This window comes from Chenopodium album, chromosome 2 (genome assembly GCF_948465745.1).
Source record: "Chenopodium album chromosome 2, dcCheAlbu1.1, whole genome shotgun sequence".
Taxonomy (NCBI): domain Eukaryota; kingdom Viridiplantae; phylum Streptophyta; class Magnoliopsida; order Caryophyllales; family Amaranthaceae; genus Chenopodium; species Chenopodium album.
The window spans coordinates 61,565,965-61,582,692 of NC_137835.1; the positions used below are offsets into that span (position 1 = coordinate 61,565,965).

Sequence of the window (16,728 nt, forward strand, 5' to 3'; positions counted from 1 at the left end):
TATGGTGGTGGTGCAATGACTGCTCGGGCTGATCATGTTCAGATCGACCTGCGTCCGTCCTAGGAAGAGAGCGGGGCAAAGAAGTCGGTAACTCGTCACTCCAAGGATCGAGTTAGCAAATGAAGCGCGGTTTACACTCAGACCCCTCCCAGAAGTGGAGGTTCCTAATTGATTTTAGCGCTCTTCAAAAGAGGTGGTCACCTTGACCACCAAGCACGCACTACCATCAATAGTAGTGGTGGTGTCTGTGTTTGGTATTTGAGGGGTCAGTCCCCACGTCAGAGTTGTTCCGATTATAGGAAGCCAAAGGTTGAAGAAGAGTGCCGTAAGGATTTCTGGCGGCATGGAGATCGTGCATTTGCCTCGTACGCGCCATGTTCGGCTGCAGGGACACAGAAGAATAGGTGGAGGTGAGTTGGTATGCACTAGAAATGGACCCACTCCATAAAGACGAGTACTCGTCCCCGTGCACTCTAAATTCCTCAGTCTTAGGCAAATAGACGACCTCATGAGGAGAAACGGACGAGGCCGAGTGTTGATCCAAGATGATTGAAAAAATTAAGCAAAAATTGAAAAGAAAATTAAAGAAAAAAGGAAGAGTATTTGGTTACCTTCGTCCGAGTAGAAGGTTGAAAAGCTTGAAGAGTGCTTGGGAGATCTTGGATGTAAAAAGGCCGGAAAACTCAAAGTCTTGAACATAAAACTTGATTGTGCGACGGAGCTCTCGAAGAATCCGAGAGGAAGTGACTTTCTCTCTCTAGAAGCTTTGACTTCCCTCTAAAAAGCAAGGAAATTCAAAGTAAAAAAATGAAGGTCTAACCCTTGCTATTCATAGGCAAAATTTGGAGGGGTAAAATGGTAAAAAATTGTTCCCGCCTAAAGAATGACCAAGGGTTCAAATTCAAAGAATTTAACCTAGAAGTCAAACGGTTAAACTCTTCCGTTTGATCAAATTCGTGTAAAATGCTCTACTATTTATGACAGAATGCGAACGGGCGTCATAAACAACCGTAACTCTCTGCATGCACCTCCGAAGTTGACCACACCCTTGGAAAGTGCAATGCAGATAAATGTTAGAAAAGTCTCTTCGGCCGCTGATGACCGACCGATCATTCGGCAATATTCCTTAAAAACGCCAAGACAAGGCAATCTAGGCATTCAGCCTAATTCTAGGCTGCTCGGCCCACTCTGTCCGGACAATTCGGCCAAGCTCTTAAAGAGCGTCAGGTCATTCCGACAGGCATTTAGCCCGATAAGGCAGACAGACGCTCCTGTCCGACTCCTGCTTACAAATTAAAAAATGCTTAAATAGTGCCCAAGGTACTTTAACGAGTGGAAATCAGAGGAGGCGGCCAGTTAGGACGAGCCACCCCCTCTGAGGGGCAAATGTTTAGGGTAAAAAATAACCCAAGTACGTAGTCCAATCCCATGATGACACGTGGCCCAATAAATGGGCAACATGTGTCACCATAGGAAGATGACACGTACTATTAATAAAGAGAGAACCTAAAATCAAATATGTCTTTAAGGAGGTTATATAAAGGGAGGGTTAAGAGACAATAAAATCATGTCTCACAAGGTTAATATAGGTATTTCAGGCGTCAGTTTAAAGTTGTCTTATTGAATTATCAAATAATATCACTGGAGTTTTAATACTACAAAATACACTCTCAGTGGTACAAAATATAGTCTCAGTGGTACTTCAAAAAGCTCCACTAGAGTGTTAGTGGAACAAAATATAAACTCAGTGGTAGTACTTCAAAAAGCTTTAGTGGGGCCCACACCATCTTTTTCACTCTTCATATCTCTCTCCTCCTTTCTCTCTCTTCCTTACACTTTTACATTATTTTAATAGTTGTGAGACATTTTCAATTGTCTCACAACCCTTGATTTATACTTCCTTTTCTTTAAAGCCCCTTACATCAAGAGGCCCAAAAGCAACTAGAATGCCTCAAAAAGGCGCCCCAAAGGACACATATCTTTTGCTGATTGCGCAGCCAATCAATGGCCCTAAATTCTAGGTCACTTACCCTAAAGGGCACAAATCCCCACCCTTATAAATACCCCAATCATTGATGATGGGAGGAGTGGATTGTGACATGACATTTAAAAGAGCACTAAAAGCTCCAACTTCTCTCTACTTTCTCTCTCCACATTTATTCCGTTTCCGGTCACTAACTTGATCATCGGAGGCGAATCTCCAACAATCGGAGATTCGTGTTTTGTAGGTGTCCGCGTCCCGTTGCCAGATCAGAGCATGACCAGTATCCCAAGGGATTCCAAAAAACCCCAAAACAACAAGTGTTGCACATAATGCGTAACGGAGGAAGTAATAACATTTTCAGTTTTTAAATACTACGTAGATACTATCTCAATATGTATATATTTATATAATACAGTAATTAGCAAGTGTTTAAGAAAATTCTCCAAAAAGGCATGTGTATGTAGTATGTTAATTTAATGTAACACGGGTTAAATTTATCTTTAAAGTATTTAAACTTTAAATTTACCCTTTATACTACAAAAGTTATTATTATATTAATAATAAAATTTATCTTACAAAAAACTTATAATGTATATGCATATTAGCCTTTATTTTATGTAATTATGAATCTATAAGAAATTAAACATTAAAATAAGGAAATTTAATCAATTGCAGCCATTTAAAGTTTGTATTTTGTAAATTGCAGCCATTTTAATTTTTTTTTTTTTTGCAAATTATAGCCCAAAAGTTCTTATAAATTGTAAATTGCAAATCAATTTAACTTTTTTATTGGTATATTTGGTTAAGGTTTTAGGGGTCATTTTAGTTCTTAAGGGACCAAATTTAGCTCGGAATCAGCAAAAATAAAATAAAATAGTAAGTGTCTCATTTTGCGTAACAAAAATGTATTGATTTTTGGACAATTATTTTTTGCAATAAAAACAAACCACTTATGTTAATTTTTTGCCAATTCTGAGCTTAATTTGATTCCTTAAGAACTTAAATGACCATTAAAATCTTAATCGAATATTTTTCGACACTCAAACCAATGAAAAAATTTAAGTAGGTTGCAATTTACAATTTATAATAACTTTTGGGTTGCAATTTGCGAAATACTAATTTTAAATTGCTGCAATTTGCAAATTTTCCATAAAATATAATTCAAATCAGAGTCAAATTAAAAGTTATCCTTTAAGGGGTTAAATTCACTATAAAGTACTCCATCTATTTCACATTAGTTCCAACACTTTTTATTTTGACCATTTCATATAAGTTGTAACACTATTATATTTGGAAAGGACCCACCATTATTTTATATTTTCTCTCTCCCACTAACCCACTTTCACAAATATTTTATTATTTCTCTTTCCCACCAACCCCACCCACGCTACCTTTTGTTTTGATCCATCTGCTTACTAACAATACTTTATATTATGAGCCTAGTCAATACTTTTCTTAAACTATGAGTCAAACCTACTGTTGCAACTAATACAAAATGGAGGGATTATTTAAATTACGCTTAAACTAACTGTTTTAAAATAAAATTAGTGTATACAAGTCTTAAACAAAACTTATTGGTTCTAATTAAAAGTAAATCAAGGATCATTTAAATGTTTAATAGAGTTTCCTATGTTAATGACTTAGGACTTGTTTAGTTTACCTTATTTTTACTTATTTGAATTTATCTGGTTTGATTTTATCTAATCTGATCTAATTGTCAAAATTTAATCAAACTTTTACCTTAAGTGTATGATAATTTATAAGAAAAAAATATATCAAGTGGGCACTTGTTATAATTAATATGTATTTTCATATTCAAATCAATAAAATTTTACTCCCCACTAGATAATATCTAAATTATATGAAATATCTATATTGATTCTAATTAACACTACTGATTCTAATTAATAGTATCTATTATGTGAAAGTGTCAATATCTATATTAATAATTTTAGGGGTTAAACTATAGTAACACTACTTCCTCTGTTTCCCAATAAGACTTAAAGGGGTTAAACTATGTTTCATGACCCCACTTGATAATATCTATATTAATTAGGATCATATTTTCGTTTCAAATCAATATAATATCTATATTCTTTTAGACAAATCACTTTCTAAATAAAAAAAAAATATATTCAAATTAATTGTATAACTTTTTTTTTTCAGTTTATAAATTTGCTCTACATCTCTCATAGGTCCTCTTTTTTTTTTCCTTCTTATCTCAAAACCTATCTAGGAATTCGTGTTTTTGCAAACGATGCAACTAAAAAAAACGACGGAAGTACTTTTATTACCATTTAAGTAGATTTCGTTTTCAATTATGACCCGATTCGCTCCACCGCAAAATAATAATATTCAGTAAAAAATAATTTCAGTTTAGTAAAAAAAAATCAATTAGTAAAAGTAATTAACATTAAAAAGGAACCAAAACAGAAAATCAATAAAATTAATGTCAGTTTAGCAAAATAAATTCATTTCACTAAAAATAAAATAATGTGAATAGGGCGTAAGTAGATATAATATACACATATTATAAATACATTTTGTAAACCGTACCGAATGTTATCGTTTGTATAGGGTATAACTAGTGCTAGTTATACCTAGGTGTAACTGAAAATGTTCACTTATTTAGATTATGTTTATTTGTACTAGTTTTGTGCCCCATGCGATACCCGGATTGTTTGTTGAATTTATAATAAAAAAAATTATTTAAAATATATATGTTATTTTAATTTTTTCCGCTTATGGATATTTATGGGTTAATAATCACTAACCCAATCTAAAAAAAAATTAGAAGTCATAATGTACAACCAAAAAGAAAGTTCATCTAGGGGCCTGTTCACTTCAGCTTAATTTCAGTTCAGTTCAGTTCAACTCCTTATTTCCTTCTCTCATGAAATATTCATTTCAACTTAGTTAAGTTCATTTTAGTTCAGTTTCGTTCAGCTCCAATCAATTCAGTTTAGCTCAGTTCAATAAATGTGAACAACCTTAAAGCCGTGATCTCTTTTCATTTTCTCTGAACATCTAAGGTTGGTCACATGTTAAGACTTAAGAGATTGGTTATACATAATAACAGTTCTGTTTGATTTTTATTTTTTATTTTTTTCTTTTAAACCTCTCTATGTTTGTTATTTGTATAGAAATATTGGTATTTTATTACAAATAAAATTCTAAACTAAAAGTTTTATTGAAAATTAAACTCTAAAATAATATTTTTATCCTATTAAATCATCCAAATTTTATTAAAAATAAAACACTAAATAACTTTATTGTCCTAAATATTAAATCTATCCAACATTTTTATCATATTCTACAAAAAATATATTCAAACAAATCCTACGTATCATATCAATAGTATTATTTTAAAACAAGAAATTTTAAGAGAGATCTGATGTGCTACGTCATCCTTTTTTTTTTTTTTGGGGGGTTAGGAAGCGGTTATCAATAATAGAAAGATTTACAAGAAATACAGAAAGCGACGATTGGTTTTTTTTTTTTTTTTTTTTTTTTTTTTTTTTTTTTTTTTTTTAAAAAAAAAAAAAAAAATATACATCTCTTGCTTAATTATTAGATGTTTATCTTTTAATTCTTTCGGTTATTATTATTTTTTCAAATTTAAAGGTGAAATGCTTCTTTAATTTATTCCCACAAATATATTGGTTTAATGTTTCATTCATTCACAATGAATTGTATCTCTTGCTTTCTCTAAATTTCAATATATTATTTTTCCATTACATTTAATTTTAGTTTATTTTCTCTTCCCTCACTATTCTCCACTTTGTTTTTCATTCCACATAATCTTCTTTTTCACCCTCAATATATAAATTTTAATTATCTCAAGTAAATTTATATATATATATATATATATATATATATATATATATATATATATATATATATATATATATATATATATATATATGTACTACCTCCGTTACACATTATTTGCAACGATTAAATATTTTTCCTCTCTACTTTATCTCAAATCGTTGCAAATATATGTAACGGAGGTAGTAGATGATAGAGTTATGAGAAAAGAGAATGTTGGAAAGCTTGATTATATTGATGAATATACACGAGTATATATAGTACAAGATTATAACATTGAACATACCAAACTATGACTAGATACAATATGTGAATAGGTACGTTAGCTAATTATAAGGGATATACTTTGACTATCAAAATTAAGGAGTAAATCAAGGGATTTACATATTCTAAACAATAACTAATAATGACAATGATAATGATAATGATAATGATGATATAATCATCTTTATCCTTTATACGCCCCCGCAACACGGACGTTCGGAACGAGAGACCGATCTTGGATATAAGATCTCAAATCTTGTTCAATGTAGGAATTGAAGTGGTGGTGAGAAAGGTTGCATTGCATTGCGATTCTCTGACAGGGTAAAGTCGTATCCCCTAATCAAAAATAAATACCTAAGTCCTCTAACTAAAGTAGATAGGGAAGTAGGGTCAAACTCCACAAGGAAACGAGTCTTTTTACTCCTAATTAATTATTATAATCTAAATTATCTAAGTAACCAATATCTTTTTGGGAATAAAATCTATACTACGAAGAATAAGTTTAGAGAGAAATGAAACAATAATCAGGAAGCCTAGGGTCACAGGTTCACAAATAATTAATATTCCGGGATAAAACATAATAATTAATATTTAACATTGCACAAATAACATGATTAACAAGCTCTCACAATTTATTAATCAACATAGATCTAACAGGCTCTCGCAATTTACTACATCTAAGTTCCTATTAAAAATAGCCTTTAATATTAAATTAACATCTGCTCGATTCATCAATTCGATATTGCTAAACATTCACAATCAAATTACATCTGCTCGATTCATAATCTAATTGCAAAGAATTAAAACAATTCAATAAGAAATTATCATGCAATACCAATAATCAATAATAACAAATTATCCCTTCATATTAATTATGGATCCCCATAAACCCTAGAATGAAACTACTCACACATAATCATAACTAAACTAATCAAATAAATAAAACAAAACATAATCAAGGAAGTAAATGAAATAGCTGAAATTAAAGGAGAAAAAATTGTTACCAAAGGAAATCTGAATTAATGAAAGTAATTAAGAACAAGAGTTTTAGAGAAATAAATCTAAGAAAACAATTAAGAGGTTAAAAGAAAGAGAGAGAGAGAGAGAGAGAGAGAGAGAGAGAGAGAGAGAGAGAGAGAGAGAGGGCGTAAAAACGTATTACGGAGGAGTATTTATACACCGTATAAATCCTAAACTAAAACAAACTAAAACGACGTTAATCGTCTCCTAATATTTGCACGCGCCCGATCGGGCGAGGCACCGCCCGATCGGGCGCGCATTTTTGCTTCTTCAATACCAATCTCACGCCCGGCCGGGCGCGTCACCGGGCGCGTCACCGGGCGCCAACCTTAGCTTTTCCCGCCCGACCGGGCGCGCCTCCGGGCGCCAGCCTCTTTGGCCGGGCGGCTCTCTTAGGCCACTATTTGGACTACGATTGGGCTCCATTTCTTCGGGCCAATCTGGGTTTCCTCTTCCGGTCTTGAATACTCGGTCCAAATGCCCCGGTATCACCTATACCGAGCCCTTTATCACCGGTTCGATGACTCTAACTGGCCCTGAGCTACAAAAACTGATCGTGCTTCTCCAATGTTCGTGATTGCTCCAAAATACGTCGGGAAAATGCTCCAAAAGCATAAATCCCCGCAAAAATCAACCAAATCTACGAAAACACTAGAAAACACCAATTAGAAATAAAAGTGGCTCTAAAGAGCCAAAAACACTACTAATTATGACCAAGGGACGGGGGTAAAATACTATATAAACTAGACACATCAAACTCCCCCAAGCCAAACCTTTGCTTGTCCCTAAGAAAAGATCTCATCAATGAATCAATAAATATGCTTCACCCCAAAAAGTAAAAATCAAGCACAAACGATCCAGGGTAAATCAAATAAACATGCTTCAAAATCAACCAATCAAATCCATCTAATTACTAATCTTCCCTAACAATTGTCAAACAGAGCAAACCACAAGAGCATATAGAATTCAAGACTAGTGCTCACGCACTCAACTCTCATTTTTGTGGCGAGTAAAAGATGTACTCGATCGCTCTCCATCCAACCCTTTTATGTGAACAATGCCCTCCAAACTCACACTCTCGTGTGTATAGAACAATGAACGCTCAACCTACTAGTCGACTCGAAATATGTCTAATCATAACTTGCATTGATAAGCAACACTTTCACATTCATACAATTCTATGCACAAGGTCGGAAGGTCTTTAAAGCTTGTAATGTAAGGCTAGGGTAAAGGGTAGGAATCGTTTGGGAACAAGTGAGAGAAAAGCTATGCTTAAGGGAGCAAATCCTAACAAACCCATGATCAAAATAAATGATGATCATACATCTCCAACAACATAACCAACTCTAACATCAACCAAATATACTCCAATCATAATAAATAATCCCAACTCTTACATATCACTCATAAAAATATAATAATGAAGAGATGGAGTGAATAAACAAACTTTATTTCCAAACTTGAATTTTTCATTGAAGCTCTATTTTTTTCTTTGATCAACCTCCTACTAGAACATTTGAACATTGAACAATTTTTCTTTTCTTTTGAAGTTCACTTATTTTTTTCATATTTTTTTTGAAATTCTCTTTTTTTATAACATCATGCTTTATTTTTTTCAAGAAAATATAACTCTCAAACTCATCAAAAATAAACATGATCAACAACAAAACAACTTCTCAAAAACCCACCCAAGCTGTGCAAATATTAAGCACACTACAAACTCCCTCACCTCACTCACTAATAGCTCCCCCAAGCCATGCTTGGGACTAGTAACCAATGGGGAAAAATAGGCTTGTAATGTGGCTAATAAAACAACAAAAAGTCAAGGCAACAACATGGGTATCAAGAAGGGAACAAATGTATCTATAATCATCTAGAGGCTACCTAAAAGAACAAATGCCTTTGTCCTCCTCAATGTGCATAATAATGAATCATATAAATATTACTAATATTTGCAAACCAATACTCAAATTCATTGACATACCAGGAACTATGGAACTGTCACACATTCCTAACCAAATCAACTAGTCAAGCACTATATTCAGAGGTAGTTGGGAAAAATTGACGCATGTTAAGGTTCCAAGGCAATCAAACATCAAGTCATGATCAACTAATCCACAATGCTTATCATCAAATACCAAGAATCAAAACAATTTTCTCAAGTAAGGGGCACAGGGAAGCATAATTTACAATTCATTGGAACGTATTTTTGGATTTTTTTTTTTTATTTTTCAATTTTTTTTTTTTTGTATTTTTCATATATAAGAAAGCAATAAAACTAAACTAGAAAGCAATAAATCTAACCTAAGAAAACACACCAAAAATAAAAGAAAAGAGGAAAAAGAAAGATACCAAACCAAAATCTCCCCCAAGCCAGAAACAAACAATGTCCTCATTGACTCGGGAACTAGCCCAGCATAGCTAGTCCTGATCATCCTCATCCATCGAACCGAAACCTGCACCTCCACTGCCACCTGCACCTCCACTGCCACCTGCACCACCTGCACCAGAAGAGCTACCACCAAAATAGTCAGCATGAAAACTCCCCCCGCCGGTCCCCCGAAAGGAAAGTCCTGGCCGTACCCATAGAAGGAAGAATAGTCATTGTAGATACCATGGGCAGTGGGATCCCTATCGTATCCCTGGGGTGGAGGCTGAAACCAGTCAGGGTGAATAGCGTCGTCGGGAATGTTGCCCCGACGAGCATAATCATCGTACATAGGGTAGAGAGCTCTACCCTGGTTCCTCTCTAGGTACCCTAACCTACGGTCTATGGAGCCTACCATCATCCTAAGGTCAGTATGGGAATGCTCGATACGTCCTAAGGCCTGACCTATACTCTGAAGGTCCTAAACTGGGTCAGAGTCAACATGAGGGACGGAGTGAGACATACGAGGTGGAGAGAATGCCACCTCGGGCTGAGGCTGAGGTTGGGGTGGTGGTACTGGTGGTGGTGGTGCTTTCCCCCTAGCGTTGGCAACTAGAAGATCATATGTATAGGATGGTTGCCCTGGGGGAAAGGCGGTCAAGTCAGGACTAGGTAAGGGAAAGATGGGCAAAGGTTGCTCGCTCCCAGTCCTAATACACTAAAAGGGTGTCTGCTCGCTATCCGGTCGTACCCACCCTAACTCCTCAAAATACCTAGCAGTCATATAGGTATCTGGTCCACAGTTTGTCAGTTAGTGGGGTCCATCCACTACAAAATCGGCCTTTTTCACTACTATTTGAGTGATAAGGCCTCTTAAACGGATGGGGGTGCGAGATGTGGTGCTGGCCGTGGCATGCCTGCTCAGATGGTGAATAATAAACCTACCTATGTTCAATTTCCCGTACCCATACACATAGTGTCCTATGACAGCTAGTTCGTTAAATTGGGCATTATGGGGCTCGTTCCTACCTAAAAAACACAAACCCGCAAATCTTTGCCAGATTTCTGGGACAGGGTGGTGAATAGGTTTGGTACTAGCATGTTGAGAGTCAGGAGTAGGCAAACCAGTCAAAGCATGATATATGTCACTTATTTTATAGTCCGCATGCTGACAAGGGAATAAACGCGTCGTCAATTGTCTATCTCTAGATCAAATACAATTTATACAACCTAAACAAACCTAATACGAGTATAAGGCAATCATAGGGGTCGAACCACAGAGAACGATTAAACACCACCAAATGTTATCGACAATTAAGCTAGTCCGGAATAGGAGATAAATAAACTAAAGTCAAAAAATGCTAAAGCAAGAAATAAAACATTAAGGGAAATGGTTTAGGTATAGCATTCACTTGAACATAAACAAAGGCATAGAAATTGAATTAATTATGAACTAAACATGCTCGAATATCGAAATAAAGGATCCAATCTAGCCGCCTTCCGGGGTCAATTGGCTTCTCCTAACATAGCCTCTATGTTTCCACATTAGAACCATATACTAGGAGGTACTATTAAATAACAATCGATAGTAATGAACCTTAACTAAGTCAACTTCCGTTTCTTGTTAGCAAAGATTCACCTTTAATCAACCAACAATGTGCACTTGCAAGAAGATTAAAGAATATCAAGCATATAAAGACTTTAATCACAAATAAATTAATTCTAAACCCTAGAACATGCTCAAGGTCCACTACACCACAACCATCCCCTTAATGGGAAATTACCCACTAATCATGTTAATAACAAGATTAATTAACAAACAATCAAGGATAAACATGATTAACAAGCAATACCAAAAACTAAAATAATAATCAAAATAAAACAAATAAAAATAGAGGAGAGAGAGTAAGAGATTGCTCATTAATAGAAGATGAAGGTCTACAAAGGATTGAACAAGCTCCTTCTTCAAAATCCAAGTTCATAATGAAGAAAACCTCACTTTCTCTCTCTACCAATGAAGACTAATCCTAACCTAACCTAAAACTAATTAGAGAGAAGAATAGATAGTTCTTTCATTCCTCCTAATTACCCCAAAATTGGGTATTTATACTAAGCTAGCCAAAGTAAGAAAAATAAAAGAAGGAAAATAAAATAAAGAAAGAAAAGGAAAATAAAAAGAAAATAAAATAGAAAAGAAATAAAAGAGAAAAGAAATAAGAAAAGGAAAAGGAAAAGAAATAAAAAAAAAAGAAAAAAAAATAAAAAACAAAAATCCCCAAAAACAATCAGACGGTTTTTTTCTTTCTTCTTCTCCTTCACATTGGCTGCTTCAAGTTTGAACTCCATTGAAGCGCATCTCATCACCACCGTTCATCAACCATCATCATCAAATCGAGGCCGTTCGACCCTCTTTAAAAACCATGTGCGAGTCTCGTGAAATGGTTCGATCGAACCGGTGGTTGGTTCGACCGAACTACGGGGTTGGTTCGGTCGAACCATTGGTATGTTCGACCACTCCTCTTCGAATAACAAAACCCCTAAAGTCTCTGACTCGAAGTTCGGTCGAACCACCAACGGTATGCTCAAACTTGATTAATTTTCTATTTGCTCTGATTTTTTATGCAATGGTGGGCGATTTAGTTGCTTAATTGGAGAAGTTGTGGGTCAGTGATGGTGAAGGGCTGCCGTTTTGGGTGGAGTGAGTGCCCGCTGCGAAGGGTATCGAGAATGGAGATGAATTGGAGCTATGTGTTGCGGGCTGCTCTGATTTGGGGCGCTGCAGTGTCGGCTTTAATTGGTGGTTGTTTTGTTGTTGTTGTGGCTGGTGGTTTGCGGCTGCTTGTGTGTGTTGGTGGTAGAATTGAGGTGTGGTTGCGGTGGTCTGGGTTGTGGTAGGTTGCGGCTAATTGCGGGTTGGTGGTGGTTGATTGGTGGCAGCAGGGGAGTGGTGTTGCGGGGTGAAGCAGAGATTAATGTTGCTGTGTGCTGTGGTGGTGCTTGCGGGGTTGCAGGCTGGTGGTGGTGGAGCAGGCGATTTCTGGTGTTGTTGCGGGGTGAAGCAGGGGCAGCGAAGTGCTTGTGTTGTTGGTGTGTGTGTGGTGGAGGATAAGGGAGGTGGGGTGAAGGTTAAGGGGCAGCAGCAAGTAGCAGGGCAAACCCGAGACTCACTCCATTTGGATATTGTAGCGTATGCCTTGAACCTCGAACACACCTACAAACACAAGCAAGATTGAGGAGAGAATTGGGACAAAGAATAAAAAAAAAATGAAAACAAACAAAGGACGAAATAAAATAAAACCACGACAAATAGAATAAAATAAATAAAATAGAAATAAATAAAATAAAATAGAAAATAAGAGACATAAAACTAAACTAATAAAAATAAAACAAAAACTATACAAGCAAATAAAGTAAAATAAAATACGAAAATAAACTAAAGCTAATAAAATAAAGAAAATAAACTAAAACGCTCCAAAACTACCAAATAAACAAGAAACTTTATTAAAGAGAAAACAAGAGAAAGAAAGGGAAAATAAGATAAAATAAACACGAAAATGACTCTAAAACTACTCCCTAAGAGTGACATAAATGTCACTCATCACATGCCATTGGTGAGGTAATTCAGAATTTAATTCATATAATTTAAAAAATTCTACATAAGTTAAACTAATATTCCTATTGTTCAACCTAAAAATTAAATTCGGCCCATTTCTACTACTAACAACATGTAAAGAAGACAAGAATTCACAAGTAAGTTCTCGGAATGTAGGATAGTGCATATCAACAAATTTTCTCATGCCAATGTCATTTAAAAATCGTTTTACAAAATCATACAAACCAAATGATTCTAGAGTAGGGCGATGTAACCACCGAGAAGGAATTACCTCACGCCCGATTAAGTGTTCTAGCCGCTCCTTTTGCTCTCGACTAGCAATACGGATCGTCGGCCAGTACGGGAGTTGCAAATCCGGGTCGTATTCCTCCCTCGAACTGGAGCTCCTACCGAAAATAGACCTAGCCCTCTTTGAAGCCATGATAGAAATGGTTTGAAAATTTATTTGAATAAAATCTGAAAATTTTAATATGGAAGTGTAGAGGATGAAGAGGGGATTACAAATATGTAAAAAGTTTTCAATTTGGTTGAGGAATAAAGGAGAAATCTTAGAGAGAAGGTAGAGAAAAATTGAGTTTTAGAGACAGAAAGTAATGGAGGAAATAAGAAATGAGGGAAGAAAGAAGGAAAGAAAGAAGAAGAAGACGCGGACGCCCCTCGCGCCCGGTCGGGCGATTTGGAATTCTTATAATTGGAGTTTCTCGAGCCCGGTCGGGCGCCTTTCGCCCGATCGGGCGATCTGATGCCCGTAATGCCTTCGACTCTCGCGCCTGGTTGGGCGCCCTTCGCCCGGTCGGGTGATCTATCGCTCCAAATTACGCCCTTTCTCGCGCCTGGTCGGGCGACGCTTGCCCGATCGGGCGGACAAAGTAGTCCGTATACAACGAATTTTGCACCCGGTCGGGCGCCCATCGCCTGGTCGGGCGCAAATACTTAATTTTGAAGACTAGCTTTCGCGCCCGGTCGGGCGGCATTCACCCGATCGGGCCCGAGGCTAATTATCAGCTTCCGCATTTTCTTATTCTCTTCAAAATTTGGCTAACTCTTTTCCTTCAAACCTGTATAAACACTCATAAAAACTCATTAAATTCCCTCATCTCTCCTCTCATAAGAAAAAGGAAATAAAAACTAGTCTAAAAGGCATTAAAAATACGGGTTGCCTCCCGCAAAGCGCTGGTTTATCTAGGTCCCGCACGACCTTCTTACCAAGTACAAAAACTAGGACCCTTGGCCTAACACTTGATCGGGTGGTTTCTCACCCGGTCTAGCGGTGTTTCGGCTGCGACGCGGCTTCTTGACATGCCCTGTGGGACGCCAATTCACTTTGTCTGGTGGATCCTCCTTTACTTGGATTGGGGGGTCTTCAATGCTACACACTAAAGATCCTTCTTTGATCGAGGGTTGCTTCAAATTGTCATTGCATTCAACACTTGCAACTCGATCTGGCGGAACACTTACCGTAGGCTCCAATCCCACAACTTGCTTGATTGATTCCACCTTTTCGTCCTCAAAACCAAGACCAACATTGTAGAGTGCTCTTTCTATTGCATCAACTTCCTTCTGCCATTTATCTATCTCATCTGAAAAGGATGCAACACAAGATATCGCCTCCAAGGGATCTTTTTCAAGAGCTTGGGGCTTGTTAGAATAATTCTTGACCACATTAACACTGAAACATTTCTCCTCAGTCATGGAGATTTTAGGGGTATGATTAAGATTAAAAACAACTTTTCATCCCCTACTGATAGTGTTAACTTACCACTTCTCACATCTATGCTATGATTGCTCCTGCAGTGTTAAGAAATGGTCTACCCAAGATAATTAGGGTTTGCATATCCTCAGCCATATCAAGAACAACAAAATCAACAGGTATATAGAATTTACCTACTCTAATAGGGACATCCTCTAAAACACCTAAGGGGTATTTGAAAGAACGTTCGACCATATTTAACTTGGAACATACAGATAATGGCATGACGCTAACGCTAGCACCCAAATCACACAATGCATTATCAATCATTAGATTGCCTATATGACAAGGTATAGAAAAACTACCCGGATCTTTTGATTTGGGTGGAGACTTATTTTGAAGTACGACACTACACTCTGCAGTGAAAGCTACTGTCTCTACCTCACTAATAGACCTTTTCCTTGTCAATATTTCTTTCATAAATTTTTCATATGAAGGAATTTGTGTGATTAATTCAGTGAAAGGAACTGTTACATTCAAATCTTTCACCATCTCCAAGAACTTACCAAACTGCTTATCCAAGTTTGTCTTCAAGTGACGATTGGGGAATGGAAGTTTGATAATTGGCTTTGGAGCATTATTGCTCTTATCTGGAGTAGCCACCTTCTCTGGAGTCGTACCCTGCAATGTAGAATTAGATGTATTAGTACTATCCTTTAGCCCTGCAGGGCTATTAACTACATTGTTTGGTTTAACGGAATCAAGATTAGCATTATTTAATAAATCAGGTTCATCAACTCTGGGCATAGAGGGCCCTTCATAGTTTGAACCACTCCGTAGAGTAATTTCATATGCTTGATCCGTAGGCCTGGTGGGCTGTGCCGGCAGAGCTCCCTGTTGGCGGGCTTGTAGAGTAGCGGAAAGTTGCGCAATTTGATTATCTACAATTTTATTATGTTCTAGAATTTGATCAATTGTCACATCTCTACTCTCCATGCACTTTTGCATATTAACCAACATTGCTCTAATTTCCACCAGAGAAGGGTCAGAAGGTGAGGAGGATTTTTGTGGTTGGTTCTTCTGGCTAGCATTGGGATGGTAATATTTCTGCTGCTGTTGTTGTGGCGCCTGTGGCTCTTGTGGTGGTAGATTTTGAACATTAGTACTCCGGTAGGAAAGGTACGGATGATTCCGATACCCAGGATTGTAGGTGTTGGAGTATGGGTTATTCTGCCTATAAGCTTGAAAGGCATTAACTTGCTCCACAGAACTCCTGCAATCTTGTTCCCAATGACCTAAAATACCACAATTTTCAATTAGAATTATTATTCATTAGAATTATTATTAATCGCAGAAACATTAGCTACATTAGCAGTGCTCAGATTATCTAATTTTTGGCAAATAGAGGTCAGCTGAGCTTGCAAAAAGGATACAGAGTCATCACTATGTTTCCCTTTGTTAGCAAATCCTCTAGGATTCCCATATTGGGAATTATGTATCGCCATATCTTTAATAACCTGATCTGCATCATCAACATTAAGATTCATAAATCTCCCACTAGCTGCAGAATCTAAGATTATTCTAGAAGAATTTCCAATGCCATTATAAAAGGCTTGGATTAACTGCCATTGTGCTAAATTATGGTGGGGGCATTCTCTTTGTAAGTCCTTGAACCTCTCCCAAGCCTCATATAAATATTCATCGGCTTCTTGGGCAAAATTCTGAATCGCACTCCGTAGTACGGCTGTTCTCTCTGCAGGATAATACTTGTTATAGAAATTCAAGACAAGAGTTTCCTAGTCAGTTATACCAAGTGCAGTTCTATTTAAGCCATTAAACCACAATTTAGCTTTTCCAATTAAAGAGAAAGGAAAGATAATCTCCCTGATTTGGTCTTGAGTGACCCGGGCTTGCCTGATGGTGTTACAATATTGACAATAGTCGGCAATGTGAAGATT

The 16,728-nt window shown here is 36.6% G+C and overlaps 1 non-coding gene across 1 annotated transcript; it reads left to right on the plus strand.

Annotated features, from left to right (window-relative positions):
* The first annotated feature begins 16,405 nt into the window (after window positions 1-16,405).
* Window positions 16,406-16,512, plus strand: LOC145607078 (small nucleolar RNA R71). Its single transcript, XR_014105496.1, has one exon. It is a non-coding gene; the product is annotated as a small nucleolar RNA R71 (small nucleolar RNA).
* Window positions 16,513-16,728: the final 216 nt, after the last annotated feature.